This window comes from Diceros bicornis, assembly GCF_020826845.1.
Source record: "Diceros bicornis minor isolate mBicDic1 chromosome 1 unlocalized genomic scaffold, mDicBic1.mat.cur SUPER_1_unloc_6, whole genome shotgun sequence".
NCBI lineage: Eukaryota > Metazoa > Chordata > Mammalia > Perissodactyla > Rhinocerotidae > Diceros > Diceros bicornis.
Window position 1 is genome coordinate 855,185 of NW_026690859.1, and position 16,977 is coordinate 872,161.

At 42.7% G+C, this 16,977-nt stretch overlaps 1 long non-coding RNA gene across 1 annotated transcript; it reads right to left on the bottom strand.

Moving 5' to 3' along the window:
* Positions 1 to 1,513: 1,513 nt before the first annotated feature.
* Positions 1,514 to 14,035, bottom strand: LOC131401579 (uncharacterized). Its single transcript, XR_009217767.1, has 3 exons — positions 13,920 to 14,035; positions 3,041 to 3,190; positions 1,514 to 1,582 (listed from the first exon to the last, which is right to left on the bottom strand). It is a non-coding gene; the product is annotated as an uncharacterized LOC131401579 (long non-coding RNA).
* Positions 14,036 to 16,977: the final 2,942 nt, after the last annotated feature.

The window sequence follows — 16,977 nt, forward strand, 5'->3', positions numbered from 1 at the left end:
AGCGAGAGAGCCCTGGTGACCTCGGAGAGGCACTGCCATTGGAGCCTCGGTTTCCTCACCTGTGAAGTGGGGTGGCAGCCGACATTTCATGGTGGTGTCAGACAAGTTCGCTGAGGCTGCACCTGGAGTGCCCTGCACCTTCTCAGATCTCAACAACTACTAGCTCTAATGAAGAGGAATCACGGGACGAGAGATGGGGCTGTGTCCTGGATCCCCACCTGGCTGGCTGACTGCCGTGGGACGAGATGGGGTGGAGAAAGGCATTCCAGAGGAACAGCGGAGTCAGAGCGAGTAGGGCATGCCTGGTGGGAGATCAGAGTGGGCAGAAGCGAAGGGCCCCAGGGGGCTCTCAATGGGGTGACATCAGCAGGAACAGCTCACGGTGATGAGCACTTACCGGGGCCTCTGTTCTCCTCTTGAGCTATCTCCTTGAAGCCTCCCCACAACTCCTTGGGGGAGGAGAAATTATTGTCTTCATTTCACTGATGAGGAAGCTGAGGCTCAAAGAGACTTGCCCCCTCTGTGCCCTGCAGAGTGGCAGAGCCAGGATTTGAACCCAGTGCCTCTTAGACCCCATGGGGCCTGCCTGAGAAGGGCTAACCCATGCTGAGGGAGGGACCACTTTTCCCTAAAGTTCTGAGAAATTTTGGTCCTGATGCCCAGAGAGACCTCACTCTGTGGGGGGATAGGCTGGTCCTTGGTACTGGGAGAGCCCACAGCGCCCACGGCTGCCATTCCCTGGCCACCATACCCAGCCCCAGGCAGACGGAGTGGCCCTGTCCCTTTAGTTCAGTGATGGCTGGAGGCCAGAAGGGTGCAGGCCCCAGGGAGACCAGGACCCCTGAGCCCGAGGAGGCCGCAGTGCAGGACAGTGGTTTGGAATGATCCAAAGTCAGAGAAACAGGGGTCATAGTCCCTGCTCAGCCTCTTTCTAGCTGATGATGCAGGTGAAGGCTCTCAGCCTCAGTTTCCCCTTCTGTACAATGAGGAAATAACTTGGCCTCCCGATAGGCTGTTGGGAGACTTCCCTGAGGAATGGCTTGAGCATCTCTAGCCTGGTGCCTGGAGCGTGTTAAGAGCCCCCTGTCAGGCTGTCACAGTGGTCCTCCAGGGCACAGGGTCTGGGAAGTCCCTCCTCAGGTTCCCTTCCTGCTGCCCTGCTCCTGGGAACATTCAGCATTGTTTGAGGAGGAGCTGAAGAAGATCCAGAACCACACTGTGTTGAGGGTGACGGAGGCTCAGCGCTGGAAGGACAGCTGGACATGCTCCATGCCACCGTCCAGGGCTTGTGCTGTGACCCCCTGTGAGCACGCCACAGATAAAGGCTTCTCTTGTGTGGATCCAGCTTCTGTGGTTTATTCACTTACTGCTTCATTCACCCAGTCATTCCTTCACTCATTCCTTCACTCACTCACTCCTGCACTCATGTACTCATTCATGCATTCGTTCATTGTTTCACTCATTCAGCCAATACGCTCTGGTCCCTGCCATGGGCTGAGCACTGTAACTTCACCAGTGAGTATGACCCGACGTGGTCCCTGCCCACCTGGAGCTCACATCCACTGTGTGACCTGAAAGAGAGCTGTCCCTCGGATTAGCGGGGGTGATGACCACCAGGAATCCACTTCTGAAAGTAGAGGCCACCCATGCAAAGATAAGAACGGAGAAAACCCATGCTTGGCACGTCATCGACAAAAAAAATAATTAAAAGTTAAGAAAAATAAATATATCCTATATTTAACAAAATGTGGGTTCTAATCACAAGTGTGCACTCATTCCTACAACCAAAGAGAAGTAATCCAGAGTGGACTGTGTATTTGTAACTCATTTTTCCAGCCAATAATAGCATTTCAGTAACCTGTTCCAGTGCCTCACGATTTTCCTAAGGCCTCTGTGGTCCTCCAACACTTAAATCTTTCTCCTTGGAAGCCTCTGCCCTGTCACCCTCCTTGTCGAATGGCTCTTCCACTGTTCGGGGGCCTACCCTGCACGTCCACACTCGTCAGTGACTCTCCATGTAGTTTGTACAGGCTGCCCGCATTCCTCCCTCAGCCTCACGAGCTCCTGTTTCTTTGGCAAGGTTGGTGTTTTCACTGGGTGATCACCTGGCATCCTTCTTTGCAGCGGTTTGCATCTTCGCATGCTGTGTCTCCTCTGACGACTCCGGGAGGCAGGCCTTTAGTCCCCATCTTACAGATGAGGAAGCTCAAGTCCAGAAGGCTGGACGACCTGCTCCAAGTCACAGCCAGCGTGGAGCTTCGGCAGGGTTTGAGCCCAAAGCAGACAAGGATGTATGGCAAGTGGTTTGTTTGCAGGTGATGGAGGAGGCCCGAGGGAGGCCAAGGGGAAGGGAACATGGAGGAGGAGAGCCAGTGTGGGGCCTGACGAGGGAGCACTGAGGTGAGCATCCAACCTAGTCCTGTTGTGAGATGAGATCCCACCCGTACTGGCACTGTCCCCGTGGGTGGAGGGTTTACCCCGGGGTCGTGAAGGCTTCTGTGATACAGGCTGGCACAGGCTTGCAGGAGAGGAAGCTCCCGGTGCAGGAGAGAGCCCTCAGGCAGAGAGTGGATGCAGGTGCTCCAGGGGGACACTGTCGGCCTGCTGGGGACTGGCTCCCAGGGACTGCAGGGACTCAAGTGGGCTGAGGGAACTGAAGGGCAGCAGCAGCAATGTCTGAAAGAGGGATCTGCACACATGTCCCACACTTATGCACCCAGAAAGGCTGCTCTGCATGGCATTTCTCCTCCCAGATGCGTAGTTGGCCCAAACTGCCCCTCCACTCCACACTCCCAATTCTTTTCCACTCATCTCAGGTTACTAGAAATTCAGAATATTTTAGTTGCTGTTGGAGTCCAGAGACTTTTGTTTGTCCTGCCCATGTTGTAACATTGCTGGCTTTTTAATGATCTCAGGGCTTTGACTCCAAAACAGCAAGATGCTGAAGATCCCAGACAGCTGTCTGGAAACAAGACTTTATGCTTTGCAATACTGCCATCCCACCAGCTATTCTCAAAATCCCTCCAGGACACAGACTCACAATCTTGGGTCCTCAGATTGCTGAAAGGATGCGCCTTCAGAAAGTGATCGGCGTGGGGCGGCAGGACACATCGAATGGTGGAGTGAGGACTTCAGCCAATCCTCTTCCCGGAAGCCATGATCACACCGGATGTGCTGTCAGAAACAACCTCTGGGAAGAGACGAAAGACATACAACCAACTGAGGAGCATTTGAAGCTGAGGGAAGAACAGTGAGATTCATGGTGATTTTGTTTGGGGCAGATCCCATCCCCACCACCTCAGAGTGACGGCCCTGTGAGCCACGCAAGCCTGAAGGGGGGTGGCTTCACTGTCAGAGGTTGCCCACTTGATGTCGGCATGGGTGGACAAAGCCCGGCCCCTAAGCATTTCTGGAAACAGTAGCCATCTCAGTGGCAAGCTGACGTGGAAAGTCAACTTTGCAGCCGCCTGAGGTTGGATCTAGAAAACAGCAGCGAATCAGCCAGGAAGGTGAGACGGACAACCACACAATGAGACAGACACAGTGGCCTTGATGGGCTGCACATAACCCCAGGGGCTCTGAAATGTTGTGTGCTTGTCCAGGCCTGTGCCGAATCAGGAGAGACCAGGAAGATGGGCATTGTTGGGATGCTTAGAGACCTGCCACCAGCCTAGGCCCTGCCCCCAGGGTTTGCTGCCTCCCAGGAAGTCCAAGTTGACTGAGGGGACAATGCCCAGCCCTGTCGAAGGTCCCTGTCCACTCTGGGGCTCCCATGGAGAGAGTCCTTCCCATCTGCAAACTTCTCCCCAGGTCTTCTTCAGAGGTTGAAACGAGGTGCTCTCAGAGCAGAGAAGATGGTGAGCAGTGATGAGAGGCTCCTGAGGAGTTGGCCCACCTGGGGAAGGACGCAAATGAGCTGGGAGGGTAGAGTGGTCCCTGCTTGCTCTGTCATAAGCCCCCTCAATGTACCTCTCCCTCCTGGAGGGGACAGGAGCCCAGAGTACCCGGGAGAGCACACCCGGGCCCCGACGAGCAATGCTACCAAGGAAGAGGATCTGAGCTCAACGTAGTATGGTCCCAGGTAGGAAGGGAGCCTTTCACCACCAGGACAATAGAGTCAAGGTCAACATGCCCTTGCAAGGATGATCTCCCTGCTTGTTCTATACGTCCCTGTGGACCAATGACAGCTTAGGTATTGGCTTCTGACCAGCAGACCCAGCACAAGTGACAGGACGACCCTTCCCACATTCCACCACCGAGGCTGTCATTCTCTCTCACTCACTCTCTTATGTTCCCTCGACACTCTCCCATTGCTCCCCTCTCTCAGTCTGTCTGACCCCTGGACCTGGGGAAATACATGGATGTCCTGAGCTCCCCTATGCAGAGTCCCACACAGAAGAAACCAAGGGAGTTCCCTGGCCAACAAACAGAAAGGAGCCGGGCTCTCAGTGAAGCTGCTCCTGACCGAGCCCACAAGAGTTAGCTTGACAACACATCTCATCCTAGTCCAGCCTCAGTGGAGGCCACAGCCCCAACCTGGAAGATGCGATGAGCAGAGGCTCCAGCTCAGTTGTGCAGGATTCCTGGTCCACAGAGATGGAGAGAGAGCGAACATTTGCGGTTTAAAGATGCAGGGTGGGGAACAGTGTTGTCAGAGAGAAGGAGACACCCCACACCATCTCCTAGTTCCCGGGGCTGGCCTGCCCTTCTCCCTCCTCTCCCCTCCAGGCTCTCTGCAGCCACAGTGCCCACCTCTATAACCTCCTCTGGCCAAACTCAATTCTGCCTGGGTGTCTCCACACCAGCAGTGCCTTCTCCCTGGCACGCTGATCACAGGTGAGTGCAGCGCTGGGTCCTCCTGTCATTCTAGTCACAGCAAATGTCACCTCAGTCAGGCCTTTCAGACCCTCTTACCCAGTGAGATCCCAGCCCTCCCTGCAGGACACTCTTTATTTTCATTCCAGTTCATGCTCTTCTCTTTCACGTGTGTCTGATTTTGTGCTTTTGTCCATCTGCCTCCAGACTGAGCTCCTGGTGGGCAGGGAACACTGGGTAGATTTCAGCACCACCCTTGGGCCCACCAGGGCTCCTGGCCCAGGGTGAGGGCTTGGCACATAGCTGCTGAATGAACAAATAGGGGCATCTTGGATCTCTCTTTCCTGCTTTTGCTCCACTCAGATAGTGAAGAGGAACACTAGTAATAGGAAGTGCAAGTGGGTCCCCAGGCAGGCGGATGGTCAGCATGACTTCTGCATGACTCCTCCTTTTTCCAATTGCTCCAGCAAAGCTCAGTGGGCACCACTGACACAGGAGGCTGCCACCTGATGGCCAGCACAGGAACTGCAGCCTCAGGCAGGGACAGCACAGCACACCACCAGGCAGGCATATGTTTCTTGTGGAGAAATGCCTATCCAAATACATTGCCCATTTTTCATTGTGCTATTTGTATTTTATTGTTGAGAGGTGAGAACATATTATATATTCTCAATAGTAGACCCTTATCAGATATGTAAAGATCTGTAAACATGTTCTCCCCTTTTGTGAGTCATCTTTTCAATTTCTTGATCATTTCTTTCAACGTACTCAAGTTTTATTTTTGATGAAGTTGAATTGATCTGTTTTCCCTTTGGTTGCTTTTGTGTTGGGTGCCATAATTACAAAAACATTGCCTAATCCAGGCCCATGTTTTCTTCCAAGAGTTTTATAGTTTTAGGTCTTACATTTACATCTTTGATGGTAAGAAGATGTAACATATTTGTATATGGTGTGAGGTAGGGGTTTACCTTTATTCTTTCACATGTGGATATCCACCTGTCCCAGCACTACTTGTTGAAAAGATTATTCCCTCCTCATTGTCTTGGCATCTCAAATAATTCTAGAATCTGTGGTTGTTGCAGGTGGTGTGACTTACAGTTACTTAGAATTATTCTTTACACGAAGGTTGCTTTTCTCTGGCCTTGTGGACTTTCACCCACTGCATACGTAGACTGATCATTACCGAAATAATCATATCACGTATTTTGACTAGTGTTTTCTTTGCTTGCGGTGGGTATGTAAGTCCACATCCTGTTACTCCCTGATGGCTGGGTGGAACACATTGCACCATTGTTCTGGCCTGGATCATCGCTGTATCCTTCTAACTGGTTTCTCTGCCTCTATATTTGACCTGCAATCTATCCCCAATACACCAATTGGAGTGACCCTTTAAAACCAGATGTCACACCCTGACATTGTGAAATCTCTCAAGGGGCTCTTCATTTCTCTCAGGGGGAAAGTTCAAGTCCTTATGATGGACCTCAATCCCGATACAGTTGGTCCCACACTCTCTCTGATATCATCTTTGGCCAGTCATCCCCTGTACCTCTGCCCTCCATTATGCTCCTGGTACATGTCAGGCACTCTCCCACCTGTAGACTTGCACTTTATGTTCCTTCCACTTAGAATCCTATTCCACATGATGATTTCATGCCTCATATTCTTCACTATCTTTAATTCTGTGTTCAAATGTCATCTTGGTGAGGCTGTATTGAACATGTCATTTAAAATATAAACTATCCACTTGTCCTGACACTCCCTATCCAACTTGTTCCCCTTTCATTTTTCCCCTTAGCACTAACACCCTATAAAATAATATATAATGATAAGAATCAGTGTTCAATCAGGACAGGGAAACCAACCAATAGATTGAGCAGGGACAGTTTACATAATGGACAATTAACCATAAACCTTTAAAGGGAACTATAGAGAATAACCCAGAATTACAGTAGAGTAGTTAAGAAAGAAACAAATTTGGGAGAAGACCCCCTCACCAAGGCTGCCTTCAGGCCTTGTTGGAGAAGGAATGATTACAGCACGGGGATAGTGGAGAAGATTGTCATGTTTCCCAAGGCCAGTACCGGTCCCTGATCAGGGCAGAGCTCAGCAGGTAGGGAACAGCAGGCTGAGACTGGCAAACAGTAAAGCTCTGTCCCCTCCCAGGGGCAGGTAGGCTGAGGTTGGGATGCCTACTGGATTCACTGGGATTCCACTTGCAGGGGTGCCACTCATTCTCCTTATTAAGCCATCCAAGGGGATCCACTAAATCCACTGTGGATCACCCACTGTGGGTGAGTCCCTGTAAACACGCCTGAATTGTGCCACTGCTGGTTGTACTGCAGGAGAAAGAAAAAGGAAAGAATGGAAGCACCCTGGAATTAGGAAGGAAGGCCCTTTGTCCTAAATTTTCTCTGACAAAGCTTAACCCCTGCCAGGTGCAAAAGAGAAATGTCTACTGGGTGCAGCTCCATTATTGTAGAACAGACAACAGAGGCCAACACTCTGATGTTGTTACACAGCGGCAATCCATTGATAACTGGCACCATAATTCCCTTATTATTTTGTTTATGTATTCCATGCTTTTACTTCCAACTTGCCTCTATTGCTTTATTTGAACTAAGATTTTGAAGACAGCATATGGTTGCATCAAGGTTTCTAAAAAAAGGTATTTTGACCCCCCAAAATGCCATTATTAGATCAAAACAACAGAAGAATTAAAAGTACAAAGAGGCTATACTATCAGTATATGCCTTAAGTAAATAGTTTACTGTCAAATAACTCTTATATAAGAAAGCACCATCCAGTTTCATTTTAATGATGTTGGCCTCAATAATCTAGTATAATAATAAACTCCTTTGTAATGAGTAACTATATAAAATGAAGTTACAATAATTTACAATTTACGTCTGTGACATGACCCAACTACTCTCTACAAGCACCACTGAAATCTTGATTGATGCTTGGCTACCTTGTTCTACTAGAACTAACGGGAATATTTCACTGCCAACAAATTCTGTTTACCTGCTGTGTAGTTTATAAGGGTTGAATTCTTTTCTACTTGAAACTCACCATTTTCATCTCTCCATATGGATACCTGTTTATCGGCAGATAGCTTTGCAGGGAGTATAGTTTTATTCAGGAGAGTCTTATATAAGAAGTCATAAAAAATGAGTATAAATAACTTACACTTAGGCAATTTTTCTTTTTCTTTTTTTTTCCCTGCTTGGAAAGATTTGCCCTGAGCTAACATCTGTTGCCAATCTGCCTCTCTTATTTCTCCCTTCCCAAAGCCCCAGTACATAGTTCTATATTCTACATGTAAGTCCTTCTAGTTCTTCTACATGAGCCACCGACACAGCATAGTCAATGAGAGACGAGTGGTGTGGTTCGCTCCTGGGAACTGAACCTGGGACGCCAAAGCAGAGCGTGCCAAACTTTAACCGCTAGGCCATCAGGGGTTGCTCCAGGAAATTTTTCTAGAAAAAAATTGGAATCAAGAAGTATGATTTATTTCTAAAAATTTCATAACATACTTTAAAACCTGAAATGCTCAACATGTTTAAAAGCACTTTACCACTCAGTTTACCTTAACAAAGATATAGCAAACATTTTGAGAAATATACTTTCAACAGGAAAGTCCAATTGTAGCTTTATGCTTTTGTAGACCACTCCCAATAACGTGGCTTAAAAATATAACTGTAAGATTCTCTCAAGAAAATGTATTTCATTTCTATAAAAATCGTTCTTTACAGTGTCTCAATGTTTGTTTCCTACTAAGCTTCTCAATGTTCTTTAGGCTTAACAATATAGTAGAATCAAGCTCCTATAATCTAGCTTTTAATCCCCAAATCCGGAAAGCTCTATCTCAAGGTCATCAATGACCTCTTAAATCACCAAATAACATTATTCCCATTTTATGTGTGAATACTGGGTTTTAAAGAAGTCAAGTTCATGCCCAATATTGTTTAGCTAGTAAGAGGCAGAGCCTAGATATGACTGACTCCCACTGTCTGATTCTAAAATCCATAAGCATAACCTCTAGGTATACAGCCAAACATAAAACTCTGTATTCTTGCAACAGAATAAATGCATTTGCTTTTTCCTTAATGTCTGTAACACGGTTCTTAACTATTCCCATACATTGGTTTCTCCCTTTCTGTAAATGAGAGTGTTCTTCAAAGTACCTTCCTTCCTCTCCGCTCTTCTCTATACATTCCCTCGACTCCCAGTTCTTGAATTCATTTAACAAGCATTTATTTTATTGAGTCCATACAATTCCAGACCCCATGGAAAAGCAATGAAAAAAAAACCAGTCCCTGGCCTTGAAGGATTTACAGACTACTATGGGAGAAAGCCCTATAAGCAAGTCCAATACTATTTTCAAAAAAACAAAAAACAAGTTTGAGTCTGCACAAACACAGAAGGCTATCTATGACACACAGCACGGGTTTTCAAGCCTTTTCTTAGGAGGACTACAGTTTTTTAAGAAATAGCGTTTAAAATTTCCAAAAGAGCAAGCAAGATCTAGAACTTCCCTGATCCACTGTCCCCTTCCCACTACAAGCCATGTTTTTTCTAAGACTCTTAAGAACATCGTTTGAAAACCACTATATTCTAACATCTTAATAGTTTTGCCTTTCATGCCTAGGTCTTTAATCTACCTGGAATGGATTTTTGTGTACGGAGTAAAGTAGGGTTCCAATTTGAATTTTTTCCATACTGATATCTAATAGTCCCAGGACCACTTAAAGAAATGCCCCTCCTTTGCCCTCTGCTCTGTAAGAGCACTTCTATTAAAAGAAATCAAGTTTCTGGATACACGTGGAACTGGATTTGGGTTCTCTACTGTTTTCCACTGGTCTAACACTGTGCTAATACCAAAGTGCTTTAGTTACTATAGCTTTATATATAACAAATCAGGATATCTCATAGATCAAGTCTTCTCACCTTGACCTGCTGCTTAAAAAAGATCTTGGCTATTCTTAGTCCTTTGTATTTCCATATGTATTTTAGAAAACACACGTAATTTTGAGCTCTGTAATTTCCTGGCAAACTGGTAAAATACCCACAAAACAAATCTAGATCAGTGGTTCTCGACCATGGCAATTTTACCACCCCCACCTCCCACCCCAGGGACATTCAGCAACGTCTGGAAACATTTTTGGTTGTCACAAAGTGGGGGGTAGGTACTACTGGCCTCTAGTGAGTTGAAGCCTGGGAGATGCTGCTAAGCATCCCACAGTGCACAGGACAGCTGCCACAACAGAGAATTATCCCATTCAAATTTTAATAGTGTCACTTTTGAGAAACCCTGTCCCAAATAAATCAAGGGGCAAATTTGCATGGGCCCATTAAAGGCCAGGTAACGTCTACCAAAAACAATAATTTAGTTTTAGAAAAACTGAACTGCCATGTGCCAAATGAGATTTACCCCAATTCATTAAAAATAAATCATATTATTTCCATAGACCAAAAGGCTTATCTTCCTGTTCTCTATAGCAGGGACATTTGCAGGAAGCTTATTGGAGGGGTTAAGTCTTTAAAATACAAAGTTATAAAGAAACAAGACATAGCCAGAAGATATTAAAAAAAAAAAACTCATAGAAATCAGTAAGAAACAACCCAATAGAAATATGGGCAATCTGAATAGGCAATTCATTAAAAGGAATATTCAAATGACCAATAAACATATATGAAGATTCTCAACCTCACTAGTCATCAGAGAAATACCAATTCAAACTCACGAGAACACCATCCATGCACCAGAATGGCTAAAATTTTAGAAAACTGGACATATCAAGTGTTAACAAGAATGCTGAATAACGTAATTCTCATATACTACTGGATGTAGTGAAGGGGTTGCATAAACTGGTTCAACCACTTTGGAAAATGTTGGCAGTCTCTACTATAGCTGAACATATCCATACACTATGACCAGCAATGCCATTCCTAGGGATCTATCCAACAGAAAATACTTACCTATTTGCAAAAGAATGAACAAGAATGTTCATAAAAGAATTAAAAGCCTAAAGGAGAAAACATCCAAATGTCTAATAACTGCAGAACGGATTAATAAACTGTGATATGTTCATAGATGGAAATAATATACCACAACAAGAACTACTACTATATGCAACAACACAAATGAATCCCCAAAATACAATGTTAAGCAAAAGTACGCAGACTCAAGAGTACAGATATCACTCCATTTCTATAAAGAGGCAAAACTCATCAATGGTGACAGAAGGGAGGAGAGCAATTACCTGCACAGAGAAAAGACAGTGACTAGAAAAGAGCATGAGAAGGGGCTGTAGGGTGTTGGTAATGTCCTATTTTTATCTTGGTGGTAGATACACGAGTGTGTTTACTTTGTGAAAATTCATCAAGCTATACACTTAGGATTTGTATGCTTTTCTGTATTTAGCTTATATCTTATTAAAGAATTTGCTTAAAAATATAAAGAATACAACCCTGATTTACCGCGTCTGATGCTTCAAGAGACTATTCTAAACAGCCCTAACTCACAATGATGTTAAAATGCAAGTTGTGTATATATTGACAACTGATTTTTTACCAAGGCACAAAGGCAATGCAGTGGATAAATGGTAGCCGTTTCAATAAATGGTGCTGAAGAGTGAGATATCCATAGGCAAAATAAATGAACTTGGATCCATACCTCACACAATATACCAAAAATAACTCGAAATGGATTTTAGACTTAGCGGTAAAACCTAAAACTATATTTGATAGAAAAACACTTGTATTCAAAATATATAAAGAACTCTCAAAACTTAACAATAAGAAAAAAAAAGAGGCAAAAGATTCGAACAGACATTTTATCAGAGAAGATATACAGATGGCTAATAAGCACACGAAAAGACGCTCAACATCATAAGTTATCAGGGAAATGCTGATTAAAACCACAATGAGATACAACACTACACACCTATTAGAATGGCTGACAAGACTGACCATACCAAGTGTAAGCAAAGATGTAGAGAAATGGGAACTCTTGGACACTGCTGGTGGGAATGTAAATGGTATAATGTATAAACACTTTGGGAAAGAGTTTGGAAGTGTCTTAAAGAGTTAAACATAAGTGATACACTCACTCCACTCTTAGGCATTTGCCCATAAAAAGGAAAGAACATGTCCATAACAAAGACTTACATACAAATGTTCATAGCAGCTTTATTTGTAATAGCCCCAAACTAGAAACAACTCACATATATATCAACACGTGACTGGATAAACACTTTGTAGTATATCCACAGAGCAGAACATTACTCAGCAACACAAAGGAACAAAATGTTGATACACACAACATGGGTGAATTTCAAAAGAATTATGTTAAGTGACAGAAGCTAGACAAAATCAGTGTACAAATTGTCTGATTCCATTTATATAAACTCTCGAAAATGCAAACTAATCTATAGTGATAGAAAGCAAATCAGTGGTTGTTTGGGGAGAGTAAGTCACAGAGGGGTGAGAAGGAGGGATAAAAAAGGTGCATGAGAAAACTTTGGAAGATAATGGATATGTTCACTATCTTGACACTGACTGAAAGTTTCATGGAGGTACACCTTATGGTGGAGGTCATAACTTATCAAGGCATACCATTTAAATAAATGCAGTTTGTTTTCTCAAGTATATTTCAATAAAGCTTTTCTAAAAATAATACAGGTTGTATATAAATATTGTAAACCAGAGTTCTTAGAATTAGCTCAAAATCAACTCCATTCATTCACACAACAAATATTTATCTAGCACCTACTATATGCCAAGCACTCTGCTAGGTTCCAGGATTACAATGGTAAGCAAACTGACATGGTTCCTGACCTCATGGAGAACACAGTCTGCTAGGGGAAGCAGAGATTAATAAAAGATGCACACAGACACATGGATAATAAAAACTTCACAGACAAGTGCTGTCAAGGAGACAAACACAGTAAGATGACACAAAATAACAGGGAAACCAAATCTGAGCTAACGGAAAGGTCAGTATGGCTCCCTCAAGGAAGCGACATTTAAGCAACACCTAATGGAAGAGGAGGATAACAAGTTGAAGATGTAACTTTCCTCAGAAGAGACACTAACACAAGCAAAGGCTCTGAGGCAGAAGAAAGCATGACCCTTTGAAGGAATGGAAAGAAATTCAAAAGGGCTAAGGGTCAAAACAGTGTAGACAATACTATTGCTCACCTCTCCAGAAACTATCCATCTCCTCTTCCTCACTCCTAACAGAATCACACTTGGGTTCCAGCAGCCACCCTCCTCCACACATAGTCATGTGCTTTAGAAGAAGATGACTCCATTCTTGATTTTAGGAAGTGCATACTGTTGAGATTTAAGTCAGTCATGACCACCTCTTATCTCCCTGCCAGTGATTAGTTAAAGGATGGCATGAGTGAAAGCAGGAAAAGAAGTTATTGCATGCTCTAAACAAGAGATGGTAGTTTGGACCAGGCAGTTGTCAATGGAGATAGAGATTTGCACGAAGAAATAAGGTAGAGCAACGTGTATAGGATGTCTCCTAGGTTTCTGGCTTAGGCAAATAACGATCAATCTTTTCCATATAGTCAAAGCCAGAGAAATATGTTTTAAAAATGAATAGTCTTATGTTAGTCTTAATATATTTCTCTTAAATAAACCTAATTAGAACTAGTCAAGGATCATACCTAAAACATATCTCATCCTCATGCAGGATACTGGCTTCAGAAGTTCATGCAAACTTATCAAGAATGAATGAGGCTAACTAGATTTTGTCTAACAATACAAATCAATGTTTTCTAAAATTCTAACCTATAATTAACAATCCTGCCTACAAATAACATCAATTTCTGAATATCATTTATTTTGCCTTGCCTGCTTCAAAAAATGATTTAAGCAAGCAAAATGTCCAAATCAATTAAAAGCCAAGCCAAGAATAAAGTAGTCCAAGGATTTCTGACCACTCTCGGGTTATCTAAAAATAATTCCAGAGAAATTAGATGGAGGTACCTAATCAATTATGCTCATCAAATTTATCAAATTAGGTCTCATAACAACAGTAATGAAGGTTCCTACTACAGATACCAACAGACCCAGGCAAAAATATAAGCTACCTTGACAAGTTGATGAAGTGCCATTTCTTTCAGAAGGTGGTGTACTTGGACTGTTGAAATGACGTGAAGTTCCTCGGTCCTCGCCATCGTTTGTAAAATTCTTTGAATGGCACGTACAACCATGTGACAATGGTACTTCAGCTTTTTTGCTTAAGCTTTCGTCCGCTGGCTTCCCTAAAAGTGAAAGAACCTCTATTGATAATATTTCTAATTCAAAAAACATTAATCATCCTCTGCAGCTACAGTGAGCAACCACTCGAATTTGCCCAGGATTGGGAGGTTCCCCAGGCTGTAAGATTTTCCGTGCTAAACCTGGGAAAGTACCTGGCAAATCTGGACAAGTTGGTCACCCTATCTGTAGCATCAAATTACGACAGGAGAGAAACACTTATGATGTCAGAGACATTTATAGAGAAATTATCATCAATTTGCATAACATACAAAAAGATAATAGTCAAAGATTAATAATGTAATAAAGGCACAACCACTTGAGTATTCGTTTATATTGAGACTTATTAAAATATCAAGCAGGGAGGAGTATAAGAAAGACCAAAAGTATATTCTTAGTTACTGCTATTTCTTTAAATGAATCATTCTGGATTAAAAGTACTTTATTATATTTTTTTCAAGTCCCAATAATCAAGCTGAATATATCAACCAAATACTTACCACGAAGAAGAGACTGTTGCCACGCTAAAGCAGCACAAAGTAAGACTAAGCTTTTCCCACTTTCTGTAGGGCTCTCCAACAAACAATGCTGCTTACTTTTTAATCCTCGGACAATCTATTGACACAAAAACAATAAAAAAAATCACTAAACAATTTACTTCATTAGGGTCTGTCTCCATCACATGTACAAACAAAACAAGAAGTAAAGTTGTACTTGAGGGAACATAGCAATAGCAGAAGGGAGAATTAGTATTTAGTTCAATCTAGACCTTATGCCTTTATCTTTCTCCTAAAAATTATGTTGGACTTAAAAGCATATAGGCATAAAAGAAATGAACAAAGCAATTTGTGCCTTAATGATGCAAGCATCGTCATTTCTGCAAAACTAGAGTACACTAATATCTTGGATGAAAACTTAATGGAGGATTCTGCTAGAGGGAGTGTAAATCGCTACAGCCACTTTGGACAGAAATTAACAATTTCTAGCAAAGTTGAAGATACCCAACACCAGGAAGTCCAGTCCTATGTATATATCCAAAACCTGTCCCACAGGAACATAAGGACACATGCATAAGAAAGTTCATAGCAGCATTGTTTAGAATTGCAAAAGAATGTAAACCACTTAAATGTCTGTCAAAAGGAAAATGGATAAAAAAATTCTGGTATATTCATACAATGAACTACTACACAGCAATTAAAATAGATCAACAATCAATAAGGCTACTTCTTAAAAATAATGTTAAGCAACTAAAAACACTTCTGAACAAATATAGGTACAGTATCATATCATTGTACAAAGTTTAAAAACAGGTAAAGTAATGCTCTATATTGTTTATGGATACATACATATGTAACAAAAGTATAACAACACGTCTAGGAAAGAAAAAGAGTAAATTCAGGATACTGGTAATGTTACTTGCAAACAAGGTATAAAGTAAATATGGCAAAATATTAAGATTGAACAACTCTGGAAAGTTGGCTTACTCATTTGTCTATTAATTTTCTATATGATTGAAACATCTCAAAAAATATGGTGAGAAATATAGTATTCTGTGTAAAAGACAGTAAATACTTTGTAGAAGGTAGTAATTCCATAAAGTAAATAGAAGTGCCAAATGAGCTGAGAATAGTTTTCAGAATATTCCCCTTTGCCTCCTAACCATATACAGTTTATAGCAATCAGGATTATTTTTCGAAAGGTTACATGTTCTTCCATGAACCCAGCAAATATTTTCAATCCATTTACTATCTGAGAAAATGAATATAGTCACAGATTCAGTATACGTTATGAATTATCAGCATCTTTATCTTAATGAAGACTTAACTGCTGAAAAATACTTGCAGAATTCAATATAGCAAGCTATGATGGACAAGCTTTACAAGGAAAGTTCATCTTCACCCCACCAACGGTACATTCAGACCATATTGAAGAGTCATGCTTTCCTGTTTACTTAGATTCCTAACTGCAGCAGAAACGAAAATCAAGACTGAAACAATGCCATTCAAAGAAAACCAGATACCCAACTAGACTAGGACAGAAGTCTAGAAATAAAAAGGGGATTCCTAAATGTATAAACAAAACAAATGCAAGTAAAACAATTTCCTAGTCTTAACCATCACAGTGGTTGAGAACATGTCTCAGAATCTGACAAATCCGGATTTGTATCCCTACTCTGCCAAAGCTGTGGACCAGGAGGTAGAAGTACGAGTTCTAGATCAGGTTCCCACAACTCAGATGTGTTTCCTTGATCATGTCTTCACTTCTCTAGACTAAGATCCTTATCTGTAATAATCCCTAATTGAAAAGCTGTTGTAAGGGATAAAATGCCTTAGCACACAGTAGGTGCTTGATAATTCTGATTTAAAGGTCAGAAGGGTATAATGAAAAGAAGATGGGCTTTGGAGTAAAGCAAGCTTAAGTGTGAGTCCCACTGTGTGAATCACTGAACCTCAGTCTGTTTCTTCATCTGTGCAATGGAGATAAGATTATCTACCTGATAGAGTTTTGACGAAAATTAGCCAGGCATTGAGTTAAGAATTAAGTAAGGTAATGGATAGAACGTGCCTAAACTCCAGTATTTGACACAGAGGAGGTGATCTACTTTAATCCCCACCTCTTCTAAGCCACCTATGCTTAATCTAGGATCCAGAGACGGAAGTCAGAGACTGTGCTCTCTTGCTATTGCGTGCAGAAGTCTTGGTACATGACTGCGTTTCTCTGAAGAGAAAGTCCGTGGATTTCTCATTCCCAGAACTATATCCTAATAAAATAACTGAAAACAGAGGGGAGACTGATATGCACTGTTATCAACTGAGGACTTCCTTGCAATAGTGAAAAGAAATGGCAAATTCGACCTGGGGATGGAGGGATAGTTAAAAGGGTAATTCA